Raw genomic sequence first — 14,172 nt, 5'->3', positions numbered from 1 at the left:
TTCTTTCCCAGGGCTCTTTGACAATAAAAAAGGTATGACACTTAATTATCAGAGTTGATAAAACATCTTAAACACTACTTTGGAAGTTGAATTCAGAAACTTCAGAAACCAAAACTAAGATTCTGTAGAAAATATATACTATTAGAGTGGGTTTCATTTCAAGTTAACTTGATTGCTGAATATAACATACTTCTTCCCTTTAGAATGCCTTTCTGAGCACTTCCATATCCATGTGCCTAGATACTAAACTTTTCCTATGCTGTCATAAAATATAATCCCTTATTCTCCCCATTTCCCCAAAGCTGTAACATGGTGTGATTACATGAGGTGACACCTTGGCTGGCTCAGTAATTGCAACCACAGAAAACAACTAGCCTATACCGATTCTACCAGTGTTCATGATTCAGGGCATAATTTATGGTGGAAACTCAGTGACATTTTGTGTGCAATGTAGATTGCTAAAAAACTCAATAAACCTCACACTGTATGAAGTTATAAAAGTCCAGTTTGTTCATATGGTAGAATTTTGTCACAAATTCTAAAGATGGTTTGAAATCTAACAAGGTTAGCACTTTTCTGAATGCTTGCTATCATCCCTGTGTTCTTCAGTACTTGTTATATGGTAAACCACCTCCTTAGTACAGAGTGTTCTCTCAACTTTTCTGAAGAACTAGCCTGTCTAAGCAAATACTCATGTTGCCAATTAGCATTTTAAAGTATCTCAGAAAATTCTTTGAAGTAATCCTCCTCCAAATCCTTTTGAAACTAGGTTTATACAATTTTCAAGTGTGTAAACACATAGTGGAATTAAATGGATGAAGGAGAAAATGAATTTTGTCATAGACTAGGTTGTTATCTTTAAAGGAATGCCTTCATTGGAATTTCTTTTCTAAACTCTGAGTCATGAGATTCAGGATTGGTCCACTATATAATATCTAATTCATGGTGCATAAAGTAACGAGGACTTGTGGAAAGTAAATTTAAGTGAAGCAGTGAGTTGGGATATTCAATAGCATAAATAGTTTCTCTCAACTCACCACATTTTATGACTTTTTGTTTTTTTCATTCATTTCTCTTCACCTAATATTTGTACTGTTTACTTCATCACAACATCTATGTTTTCATGCACTGTTGAATTATAATAAGAACCTTGACAGAGATTTGGTGTTCTTTCTTTGTTAGTGATGGAGAGCAGAACCAGGGGCCTTACATTTGCTAGGCTAATGTGGAGCCACTGATCTACTTTCATAGTGCTAATGATTTTGATGCATTTCAATTCATAATTATATTATTAAGTATAAACTACTCCTAATGTTATAAATAACATATACCTATTAAGAATGATAATAATCATAGGAACTAAAAAATTATCTCAATTTCAAATTTTAGTTCAAAAGGAATGATAGTAAAGATGTTATTTAATAATGCATTACTTAAAAATGCATGGCTTATTCAAGTAGTATTGTTCTTATATTAGATAATATAAAAAGGTCTTGATAGAATTTAGACCATAGACCTAATAATGGAAATAAAATAAAGGCATCATCTAAATGTTGATCATTACTTTATGATGTGGGAGCTCCTTCTGTCTATATGTTGTTTTTATTAGTTAATGAATAAAGAACTGGCTTGGGAGTAGTAAGGCAGAGTTAAAGGGAAGCCATGGATCCACTGCCTGAGATAGATGCTGGGAACTTAAGCTGGTAAAGCCACAACCATGAGGTGATATACAGAATAATAGAGATGGATTAGTTTAGGTTATGAGTTTAGCCAGAAATCTGCTTAAGCTATCGGTCAAACAGTATTGCAAATAATATTGTTTCATGAGTGGCTATTCCATGGCTGTATGGCTAGGATGAACAAATGACCCTCCCCCCAAAAAACTTTACAGTGACTGGTGTGTGTTAAAAAATAAATGATTTGTCACAGGGCATCAATAACCCATTTCAAGGAAATGACTCAATTTTTAAAAATTTGTAACTTCAAACACATGAACCATTAGCATGTAGATCCCAAAGTGAGTTGTAACATATTTATTTTGCTATAAACTATGAAATATACAGAAATGTGAAGAGTAGTGAGAGGTATCACTGTATTTCTGTTGCACCACTCACAATCAGTCTTCTCTAGTGTTAAACTTGAATAGGAAAGCAGTATGGCAGTTTCTCAGGAAATTTGGGATCAACCTACCCCTGGACCCAGCAATACCCCTCTTGGGAATATACCCAAGAGATGCCCTATCATACAACAAAAGTATATGCTCAACTATGTTCATAGCAGCGTTGTTTGTAATAGCCAGAACCTGGAAACAACCTAGATGCCCTTCAATGGAAGAATGGATGAAGAAAGTATGGAATATATACATATTAGAGTACTACTCAGCAGTAAAAAACAATGACTTCTTGAATTTTTCATACAAATGGACGGAAATTGAAAACACTATCCTGAGTGAGGTAAGCCAGACCCCAAAAGAGGAGCATGGGATGTACTCACTCATATTTGGTTTCTAGCCATAAATAAAGGACATTGAGCATATAATTCGTGATCCTAGAGAAGCTAAATAAGAAGGTGAACCCAAAGAAAAACATATAAGTATCTTCCTGAATATTAACCTTCATCAGGCGATGAAAGGAGACAGAGACAGAGACCCACATTGGAGCACCAGACTGAAATCTCAAGGTCCAAATCAGGAGCAGAAGGAGAGAGAGCACGAGCAAGAACTCAGGACCGCGAAGGGTGCACCCACACACTGAGACAATGGGGATGTTCTGTCGGGAACTCACCAAGGCCAGCTGGCCTGGGTCTGAAAAAGCATGGGATAAAACCGGACTCACTGAACATAGTAGACAATGAGGACTACTGAGAACTCAAGAACAATGGCAATGAGTTTTTGATCCCACTGCACATACTGGCTTTGTGGGAGCCTAGGCAGTTTGGATGCTCACCTTACTAGACCTGGATGGAGGTGGGGGGTCCTTGGACTTCCCACAGGACAGGGAACCCTGACTGCTCTTTGGGCTGACAAGGGAGGGAGACTTGTTCAGGGGAGGGGGATGGAAATGGGAGGCGGTGGTGGGGAAGAGGCAGAAATCTTTAAGAAATAAATTAATTAATTAATTAAAAAAACTTGAATAGGCAGACAACATAAAACTGAAGTGTTTTGTACACATACACCCTTTACAAGACTTTAAATTTTAGGGGGAAGCCTCAAACCTAGCTTTTGATTCTTACTTTCTTGCTTTTTTTCTGTTTTACTTTTTCTTTCTGTAAATTCTTGAATTTTTACCCGCAAAATTGTTTTGGATTAACTATTACATTTTTAGTGTATAAAAAATTTCTGATTTTTTTCTAGAATCATTACCAATTTACTTTAGAAGAAATAATAAAAGCATGGTGATGTGCAATAATATATTATTTAATTTCTAGACACAGTATGATCGCTACAATGCATTTTCAAATCCTTTCTACAGCATACATGAATTTCTCCTGGTAGACTGACAAAAGTCTTAACGTCCAGTTCTCACTGTAAAGAACACAAGGTCTGCCCTGTGTACTTTGTGCTACACATGTACCAAAGAAAATTCTTCAAGGCTTTTTTTTTTTTTTTTTTTTTTTTTTTTGCCAATAGTCCAGCACTTGAAAGGTGAAGCTAGGTAAATGAAGACTTCGGTGTCAGCATGAACTTCATAGTAACTTCAGGAGCAGTCAGGGTTACATGAAACACTGCATAAGAACAAATGAAAACACAAATTTTCTGATTTATATCTGCATTTAGTCTAGTTTTTTTCTATTAATTAATATTTACCTCTAGGAGTTGTATGCATGCCTATAGAGGAATGTGTGCAATTCACCCCTTCCTTTTCAAAAGAAGAGCAGTATCATTCATTATCTTAAAACCAGGCCATAACTGAAAATTCATTAAAGGAAGGTACTATCTAATATGCTGTAAACTAAGTCCATTATAATAAAATTCTGCCTGTAAGAATCAATGTCAATTTAAAGAGCATTTTATGATTTCACTGAACAAAATTTTTCAGCGACATTTTCTAATTAAATGACAACATTTAAATTTTGAACTCCCTGGTTGAGTGATGCAAAGACTCATTTTTTTATGAACTTAGCACAAGTTAAAATTTTCTTATCCTGACAGACATATAAAATTCAATGTTCTTATCATTCATATATCACTTATAGACATTATAGAGAAATATAAGTAGAAAGCTAATTGTTCAGAATATGAAAGTGCAATAATTAGCTGGTTAAAGATTATTTCCAATATTTTGAGCTCTACTCTCAACATATGAAAACAGCCAAAAGAAACCATAACAGAGTGTGTGTATTTCACAGGGTCGGGGGTCAGAGTGGAATTGTTAAATAGAATACAGTAAAAAGCATATTTTTGTTTTAACTTGAAAAATAACACTATCATCATGTATGATTTAAGTATATGGTTTAAATTTTGCATTACTAATCATCTCTGCCTTATTTCTTTTTGTGGGTATCAAGGTTCTGCATTTGGCCTTTTACTTGCTGTTTGAAAAACACAGCTATTGGGGGAAGTATTCTTAAACAAAATATAATTGGTTTATTTCAATGATACAAACAAAAGCTGTTTATAAAGGAAACCTAATATTAGATGTCTTATATAGTCAAGGAACCAAATGGAAATTGGAAAACCAATCCATTGATCAAATATCTATTTTATTTAAAATACATGTTATGCATCCCACAGCTTTGGTTGTATTTACCCATGATGCAATTTTAAGTTTTCATGAGGGCATAAGACAAAATTCATAAGTATGATCTTGAAAAGGCTAACAATACATGAACGTAAAATGCCAAAATAAACAAAAAGGTGAGTTTTAAATTCACTGCACATAAAACAAAATTTGAAGGAAAGGCCATGTGTGCAGAAAGTATAGACCAAGAATGATCAACTTTTATAAGTAAAAATTAGTTGCTCAGAATAAGGCATGTCTTGCAATTTACTCCAACTTCAATGCTGAATACTTCTACTCTTAAAATTCAGATGATTAGGGAAGAATTTTTCAGATAGCAGTCCACATCTATCAAAGAGAAAATAGTGTACTCAAAATATTTCCAAACTGGCTGCATAACTGGTTTAATAACGTGTGCTTTTAGATGTACAATGGTATGAAAAGTGACCAAATCTTTTATCATAAGAACCATGGTGCATTAACTACTTGGAGGGATTTTCTTTACTAGCAAATATAACTAAAGGAAAACACAATTCAAGGGAAATGATTCTTAAAATGAGAATAAACAATACTATCCTTTTCATCACACGAAAACTTGATGTGCCTTTACTTTTGCTGATACTTAAAAGGAAAGTGACTCTCAGCTTTTATGTCCCCTGTCATTTTCTTCTCCCAAAGCTGGCCTGAGAAGTACCTCCCTTGTGCTGCAGAACATGACTTTATCTATAAAGACTTGTCTCATGGGGGTGAGGATGAAGGAGTAATTGTTGAAGTCTGAAATCTTCTATGTTCCCACCCTTGTGATTAACTCAAACAAGAAGAGATGTGGCAAGCACAGATCCTGGAAAAGTCAAGCGAGATAGAAAATGTGTTCTTGTTTTTCTCAACTGATTAAGCTAGAGCTGGGCCAAATATCCCTGCAGCTGGAAAGGATGAGCAGGAAGGCACTTCTCAGTGCTAGAGAAAGAAGCAGACAAATTTCCATTCCTAAATCCTCCTTTTAATATTTAGAGTATTGAGGTATTGTAGAGAATTTTCTTTTCTTGAAACAGGGTCTTAGGGTGTAGCACTGGTTTGTGTTGATCTTACTCTGCAAACCAGGCTGGCTTCAAACATCTAGAGATACACTGATGTGGGATTTCCCTCTGTATGCTGTGATTATCATTAATGAATAAAGAAGCTGCTTTGGACCTATAGTAGGGCAAAACTTAGGTAGGTGGGGAAAACTAAACTGAATGTTCAGAGGAAGATGGGCAGAGTAAGAGAGAAGCTATGGAGCCACTGCCAGAGTCAGACATGCTAAAACTTTACTGGCTAGCCATGCCCATGTGGCAATACACAAATTAGTGGAGAAGGATTAAATTAATATGTAAGAGTTAGTAATAAGAAGCTGGAGCTAATGTGTAAAGCAGTGGTTTAATTAATACAGTTTCTGTGTGGTTATTTTGGGTCTAAGCTAGCCAGGTAGTCAGAAATGAACAAGTGATCCTTCCTTCAACACAGTGTTAGATAAAGGTATGTAGGTCTGGGAGATAAAAGGAATAGAGAGTCATGAAAGGAAATAAATGGTTTATCAAAAAATAAAACAAAATCTTTAAAGAAACAGAGTACACAGTCATAGAAAAAAAGTAAAGAAAAAATAAGCCATGTAAAGATGGAAAAGTTATAGAGTCTAGATTATGTATATTATTGTGTTTTCTTTTATTTTTTGAGCTGTGAAGGAGCTAAGTACAGAGAGACATTTCATTGTATGGGCTGTTCTGCTAAACCAGCATGTATATTATAAACGTATCTTGACTTCAGAATTTGGGTTTAAGAATATGCTGCTTTAGAAAAGAGTTTCTGCTTTTGTTTTTTTTTTTCCTTTTTTCTTTTTTAATTATTATTGAAAAAATTTCTGCGTCCTCCCCACCTCCCATTTCCCTCCACCTCCCTCCACTCCTCTCCCCTCCCCCACTGCTTTCCCCCTCCCTTTCCAGTCCAAAAAGCAGTCAGTGTTCCCTGTCCTGTGGGAAGTCCAAGGTCCTCCCCCATCCATCCAGGTCTAGGAAGGTGAGCATCCAAACAAGCCAGTACATGCAGTAGGATCAAAACCCAGTGCCATTGTCCTTGGCTTCTCAGCAGCCTTCATTGTCCACCATGTTCAGAGAGTCCAGTTTTATCTCATGCTTTTTCAGTCCCAGTCCAGCTGGCCTTGGTGAGCTCCCAATAGATCACCCCCACTGTCTCAGTGGGTGGGTGCACCCCTCGCGGTCCTGACTTCCTTGCTCATGTTCTCCCTCCTTCTGCTCCTCATTTGGACCTTGGGAGCTCATTATGGTACTCCAATGTGGGTCTCTGTCTCTATTTCCATCCATCGCCAGATGAAGGTTCTATGGTGATATGCAAGATATTCATCAGTATGGCTATAGGATTAGGGCCATTTCAGGTTCCCTCTCCTCAGTTGTCCAAGGAACTAACTGGGGAAATCTTCCTGGACACCTGGGAGCCCCTCTAGGTTCAAGTCTCTTGCCAACCCTAATTTCCCCTTACCCCATTTCCCCTTACCCCCATCCCACCCCACCCCAAATTCCCAATTTTTGCCCAGCAATCTTGTCTACTTCCAATATCCAGGAGGATAACTTGTCTACTTCCAATATCCAGGAGGATAACTATATGTTTTTCTTTGGGTTCACCTTCTTATTTAGCTTCTCTAGGATCACAAATTATAGGCTCAATGTACTTTATTTATGGCTAGAAACCAATTATGAACAGAGGATAAGAACCTGTGGAATCCTTCTAGACTGAGGTGGTTTAATGGACCAAGACCACCTGAAAGTTTGCCATGAACACCTCTCAAAAATTACTTTGCCTAACTGCTGACTGAGATAAACCTAACACACAGGATATAACATAAAAGACCTGATTAACAGCACCTTCAATCAACAGAAAGTAGCCTAAAAAACTATGCCCAAATTCCCAAATATTGTTGATAAATGTTTCTTTACATTTGAAATGGGATATGCTATAGAGACTTGCATTGGTATGGATCTTGCTCTATTGATACAAATTTAAGGTCAATTTTATTATACTGTGTATTTCTGCTCTTGATTAAGGTATTGTGTTTATGTAGCTCATTTAAAATGAAATGTATATTTAAGAAATATAGGTTAATAGTCATCTATAATAGTCAAGCTTTTAGTCATGTTAGTTAGGTTTTCTAGATATATAGAGATATATTTCAGTTAGATCAGTATTCTTCAAGTCTTTCAAAGATGACAGAATTTGACCTTTAAAAGGTTTTAAGAAGTTAGAACTTTTCATGACAGAGACATCTGTTACTGGCAGCACCAGTTACTTCAAGAGGAAAATGGACATTGAAGAGACTCCTTATGAGATTTGCTAATCACTTGGGCAAGACCACTGCTCTTGCCTGGACTGCTTGATAGTATACTGTATGAACTGGACATGCAGGGCTATCAGAGAGATGACTGATGAACTTGCCTAAAGGTAAGATGATCCTTTGGGTTTCCTGTTTCATGAAAGAGTCTGCCAGATATTCTGCAGGACACAGAAGAAAGTGACTGACAAACTACCAAAATAGGCAGAACTATCTTTGAAATTTTCTGCTTTGTGGAAAAGTTTGCTGGATACCATGGACCTGTGGACTGAAGATTGATGGCCCCAATAGCAGAGAAGAACTTTGGGTAACTGTCCAGGCAGTGGGATGTCTCTGTCAATTCTAGAGTTTTGGAAGTTGCTTACAATACACATCCTGTTTACTTAGGTAATATTGTATCCTTCTCGATTCTTTGATGGAGTTGAAGAATTTATAGTTATGGTTATAGTTTTCCTTAGTTATAATAAATGATAAAGTAGATATAAATACTGCAACTGTAATTCTTGGTTGTTACCTGTTTTTTTAATATGTAATTTTACTTTATTAAAGTTAAAACTTTCCTTTTTATTTAAACCAAAAAGGGGAGATGATGCGAGATTTCCCTCTGTATGCTGTGATTACAATTGATAAATATAAGAAATGCTTTGGGCCTATAGCAGAGCTATAGGGTAACAGAGCTAGGTAGGGAAAACTAAGCTGAATCCTGAGAAAAAGAAGGGCAGAGTCAGAGAGAAGTCATGGAGCTGCTGCCAGAGACAGATTCTTGGAACTTTACCTGGTAAGCCACAGCCACGTAGTGATATACCAATTAATAGAAATGGGTTAAATTAATATGTAAGAGTTAGGTAATAAGAAGCTAGAGCTAATTGCCCAAGCAGTGGTTTAATTAATATGGTTTCTGTGTGATTATTTCAGGTCTAAACTAGCTAGACAGCTGGGAACCAAGAATCCTACAATCCACCTACCTCTGCCTTCCAAGTGCTAGGATTAAAGGTGTGCATTACCACACTAGACTCTATTCTTAAAGAATTTTCTTGATGAAGATATTTTCTGATTTTTAAAAAATTAAACCTTATTTTGCATTTCTGATTAAATTCATGTGAACTTTCAGTGATTGTGTCAGTATGCAGCAACTTTATGTAAGTATATTCTCAAATCAGACCAAATCTTAGAAAGGAAAGGACAATAGGCATGAAGTCTAAATACCAAAGTGAAAATTGCAACTGATAGATGTTGAGAGAGAGTCAATTACATTTAATTGAATGTCACAGTTATGTTGATAGCACGCCAGTGGAAGTACACACATCTAAGAATGTATGTGAAGAAGAAATTGTACTTAATGGAATAAAAAAACAAAATAAGACACTAGGTTGGATGTAGGGAAGGGGAAATTGGTTTTGGAGAAATAGTAGGGATAGACAGGAGCAAAATACATTGTATAAAAGTCAAAAAAGCTGCTAATCAAATTGAAATAAAGATAAAATAAGAAAAAGAAAGAGATAGTAGTGAGAATGTGGTATGTGGCTGTTACCTTTTGAGTGTGACTTGACCATTGATATCTCAAAGCCAAGCTATAGGGAGAACTTCAGAGTGCCTGACATATTACCATTCTTTCTTGGAAGGAGTCTAAAAGATAATGAAGCTTATGGAATTCAAAATCCTTCAGGATATTATCAGAATGTCTCTTGCCTCTCCAAACTTAGATACTGTAGATTTCTACAAATTGAAATTTAGGTGGTACAGCTGCCTTTGAATTTATCCATACTTGCATGAAACTTTTCTTAAACAATCATGACCCTTTATGAAACCACAATAACCACACTGGTTTACTAATCTGTGTTTGTATGGAAGCCTTTCTCACCTTTGTCATTTCCTCTGGGACTTGAATGAGTAGGCATTATACATGTATCCAAGGAAAAGCCACCTGATGAAAAATGAAGTAAAATCTATAAATGATATAAATAAGGAAACATACTACATCGAAGCTAGTCTGAGATGGCTGAAGATAAAAAGACAAAAAGAAAGAGACAAAGTGCAAGGATTTTCAGAATATGGCCACTACTCAATATTTCTAGTTTGTTTTTGCTGTTGTTTGGTTTTTTTTATTTGTTTGTTTGTTTGGTTTGTTTTTCCTCCAGAGAAGTAGAACTCAAACATGTCTTAGGAGAGAGAGTGTTTTAAGGTTACTAGACTTTAGAGTTCAATAAACGGTGTCATTAGGGTTTTGCAAAAATAGCTTTCTAAAGAACATTGAGAGAGCAGCTGAGGTTGGATAATGACCTGAATCCCTGCCAATCAGCAAGTTGATGAAACATTCCCCAGCAATGCTCAGCCTCCAGAGGACTGATACACTGAAAACAAATGGTGAAACTGATCAGACTATGAGAGTTTGACTAGGCAGGTGTGGTTCATGAATATGACGAGAAGGAATTAGAACCCAGAATAGAATTTATAAAAATTACTGGCTACATCAAGCATGGGCATGAGTAAGACACATTAATAATGAGATACAAACAGCAGCAGAGTGTTAAGGGGCTGGAGGTTTTATAAATTCCAAATTGTACTCCAATTAGCTAATAAAATAGGACAAGAGAAATTTCTTTAAAACAGTTATTTAAAGGGCTGGGTGTATCCAAATAACTCTTGTCAATGACTAACATACAAAGCATGTCTGTGCAGTGCTAGTATATTGACTTGAATTCTTGGTAATCCTCTGTGCTTACACATGCACATGCTGCCTTTCTATCTGTAGCTATGTATTTAAATGTAGCTGTGTTAGCCACCTTTGTGTGACTATACTGAGAGATACCAGATATAATCAAGTTATATAAAGTAAAGGATTTATTTTGGCTCACAGATTTCAAAATTCCATGTCTATGTTCCAGTTGTTATAGGCCTGTGGTGAGATCAGATAACAGAACAAAATAAATCTCACTGTTGCTGGGAAAAAAACTGGGAGTTAAAAAGAGAATCTGACTTCCATATTTTCCTTCAGGATGTGTCCCCAAAGGCCTGAGAACATCTCATGAGGCCCCCATCTTTAAGTTTTAGCATCCCTGCATTAGCACCTTCATGGAAAATAGGTCCCTAAACTCATAAAGTTTGGGGGCATTTCATATACATACAATTGTACTAGGCAACAGGCTGCTCCCCAAATCTGTGAGATTCTATGCCATGGTGAAGAAAGATAATACAATAGTTTTTTTTCTATTTATCAAGTAACTTTAATTTGATTTAATATTAATAGAAGAGTTGCTTTTTTTTTTAATCACTTGAAGCTATACAGATAGAATGGACAAACTTTTCTTTCTTTTTCTCTCTCTTTTCTATAGTGAAAACTTCATGGCAAAACCTAAAAACTCATGATTTCAGCAAATTAAAGTTCCCAGGTTCAGGATTGGTACTATCATTCTTTGTTCAAGGCAATAGGACTTCTATTCCTCTGCCTACTGTCAGACTCTAAATGACATCTGACCAGCAGATAAAATAACTGGGGTAGGTTTCACAATTTTTCTGACTCTCTCTTGTTTTTAGAATCACATGCTGTTTTTCATTCTGTGAATTAGTTACTTTCCTTGTTATTGACCAGACAGGAAGTGTTCTAGGAGGCTGCTTGTTCATTTCCCAGCTGCCCAGACTCCTGAAATAACCACACAGAAACTGTATGAATTAAATCACTGCTTGGCCAATTACTTAAGCGATTTGCTAGCTAGCCTTTACATCTAGTATGAACCCATCTCCACTATTTATATTTTACTATGAGGCTCTTGACCTACTAGCAAGGTTTTAGAGTGTCGGTCTCTGGTGGCCTCATAGCTTCCCCTGACTCCACCTCCTTTCTCCCAGCAACTTAAAGGAGGAAGGCTTTTGGTATATGGGCTACAGTATACCATAGAGAGACATGGTGGCAGAAGCTGGTGGTCACCCAGGCAAATTACAGCCACACTCCACCAGCAGAGGATGAGCACAATATGAAGCTAAAATAAAATCTTAAAGCTTGCTCCAATTTACCATTTCCTTCAGTCATTCTCCACTTCTTAGAGGCTACACAACTGTCCCGAACAGCACTACCAGCTGGGACCAAATCTTCAAACACACGAGCTCTTGGGAAACATTTCTCACTCCAGCCAGCGCACTCCTGGATTTAGTTGAAAGAAAAGACAATGCAAATTGAATGAAGATTTCCCTGGTCCTGCAGTCATAGCTCTAGTATCCTGTGCTTCTCAAGTAGTTAAAGCTTCTCTTGTATTTTCTTTGTTTCTGTAGGCTCTTTGGCTCACCTAAACTATAACTTCCATTATGTGATATGTCTCTGCAGCCCAGCCACTAGAATTTAGCATTTGCTTTGACTGCAAGTAGCTACTACCTAACAAAAACATTTCTATGAGAGGCCTTCCTCTAGGTAGAAATCACTGTGACCGACCTCAGGGTTTTGCCCTGTTGCCCACATGTATCACACCCTCTTCCCAAGACACATGCACTTTGACCTGTCTCTTCCCATCTGGAAGCACAGTGACTCCGCAGCTGCAGTTCTCCCCTCTGTTGCCAAAGATGCTCCATCAGTCTTCCTCTGGTATGAGCCAGCACTGTGGCTCCCACTGGGGAGAACACATGTCAAGCTTCTGGGTGTATCTATGAAATTCTCTCTCAGTAGCTTAAGGCACCCACCCCCAGCCTTGTGAAAGGACGATTAGAAATCTAGTAACCTTCTCCACAGAATTCTAACTTTAGTGACCTTTAAATAATCTCTGCTCTTCAGATCCTTCAGTATGTTTAGTCTGGTAAGAATTCTGCTTTATGCTTTAGGTTTAGGTGAACTTCTTGTTGAATTTACAATTGAGTTTTTGCTTGCATATAAAATGTGTGGCATGCAGGAAATATTTACCACCAAATCTGGGAAGTGGCTACACTTAGGGACACACACACAGTGCAAAGAGAGCAAAGGATCACCAGTTAAACAAAATATGGAAGCCCTAAATCCCTGCTTTTGCTTTGCTAGTAAGATGGGAACACAAAGAACAGCTTCAGAGCTTAGAGTCTGGGTCTTATGAATGATTCAAGGAAGAGAGGCTATCCTACACACCAACTGTGATCTTGAACCCAAGACCCACAAGTGGAAATAAAATGAATGTGTTTACTTAATTGTGATATATTTTATGATTCTTATAGTGGAATAAAATAAAGCTTTTATCTAAAGTATAATATTTAATATCTGTCACAGCATGACATTAAAAAACAAGTTAAAACCCAAAGAAAGTCCTGATCCTTTTTTCCCCTAATGCTGTGACCATTTCTTTCCCTTATAAGGGAGTCCTAAAAGGAAATATTATCTTCTAGGTGTTGTAGTGCAAACAGCGACAGTCTTTGAACTAGTGCTTTTTCAGTCAGAACTGAAGATCAATCAATAAAAATAAATTCATAAATTTAATGGGAATATTAAAGAATTTAAACCTCTCCTCTTATCTCCTTTACTGATCTTCTCCCTTGCCTCTTCTCCCCTCTCTGTTTCTCTATATTTCTCTCTGTCTGTCTCTCTCTCTCTAGTTCATATAGAGTACCCTGAGTCTTGTGTAAAAATGAAAAGAAATCTCTCAGCCTTTCTTACCTTCCATCTTCACACTTTTCCTGGAGATGGTAGTTAGAGTCATGAGGACATACAAAATACATAATTGACTTACACAGTTTTCCTTTAACATCTCTTTTATGTAATATGCAGGATTCATTTTCAATTTAACTTTAATCATTTAACTGTGTATTAAGTACACATATATGCTTGTTTATAATTGTTCACTTTTATATTTCACCACAACTTCCTGTAATCATTCTACTTAATTATATTCAATGGCTTTTGCTATTGTAACCTAAAGTTTAATAGGCACCTTAATGTGTCCCAACCAGAACTGATGACACCAATGACTGTGATTTCCAGTTATTATCTCAAAAGTACATGTCTACTCAGCAGGATGTGGAAATATTTGCTTAGAGGTAAAAATCAGGTCTTAAAACAACAGCAGTGTGAGATGAACTGTGAAATCCCTGACACAGATCCGAGAAAAGGGCTTATCGAGCCCTGGG

General features: G+C 36.7%; 1 pseudogene; it reads right to left on the bottom strand.

Moving 5' to 3' along the window:
- Positions 1 to 13,764, bottom strand: part of LOC130870893 (FMR1-interacting protein NUFIP1-like) — a 42,738-nt pseudogene extending 28,974 nt beyond the window's left edge.
- Between the last annotated feature and the right edge of the window lie 408 nt (positions 13,765 to 14,172).

Source organism: Chionomys nivalis, chromosome 3, assembly GCF_950005125.1.
Source record: "Chionomys nivalis chromosome 3, mChiNiv1.1, whole genome shotgun sequence".
In the NCBI taxonomy this organism is placed as follows: domain Eukaryota; kingdom Metazoa; phylum Chordata; class Mammalia; order Rodentia; family Cricetidae; genus Chionomys; species Chionomys nivalis.
This window is presented reverse-complemented; position numbering and strand designations above follow the sequence as displayed.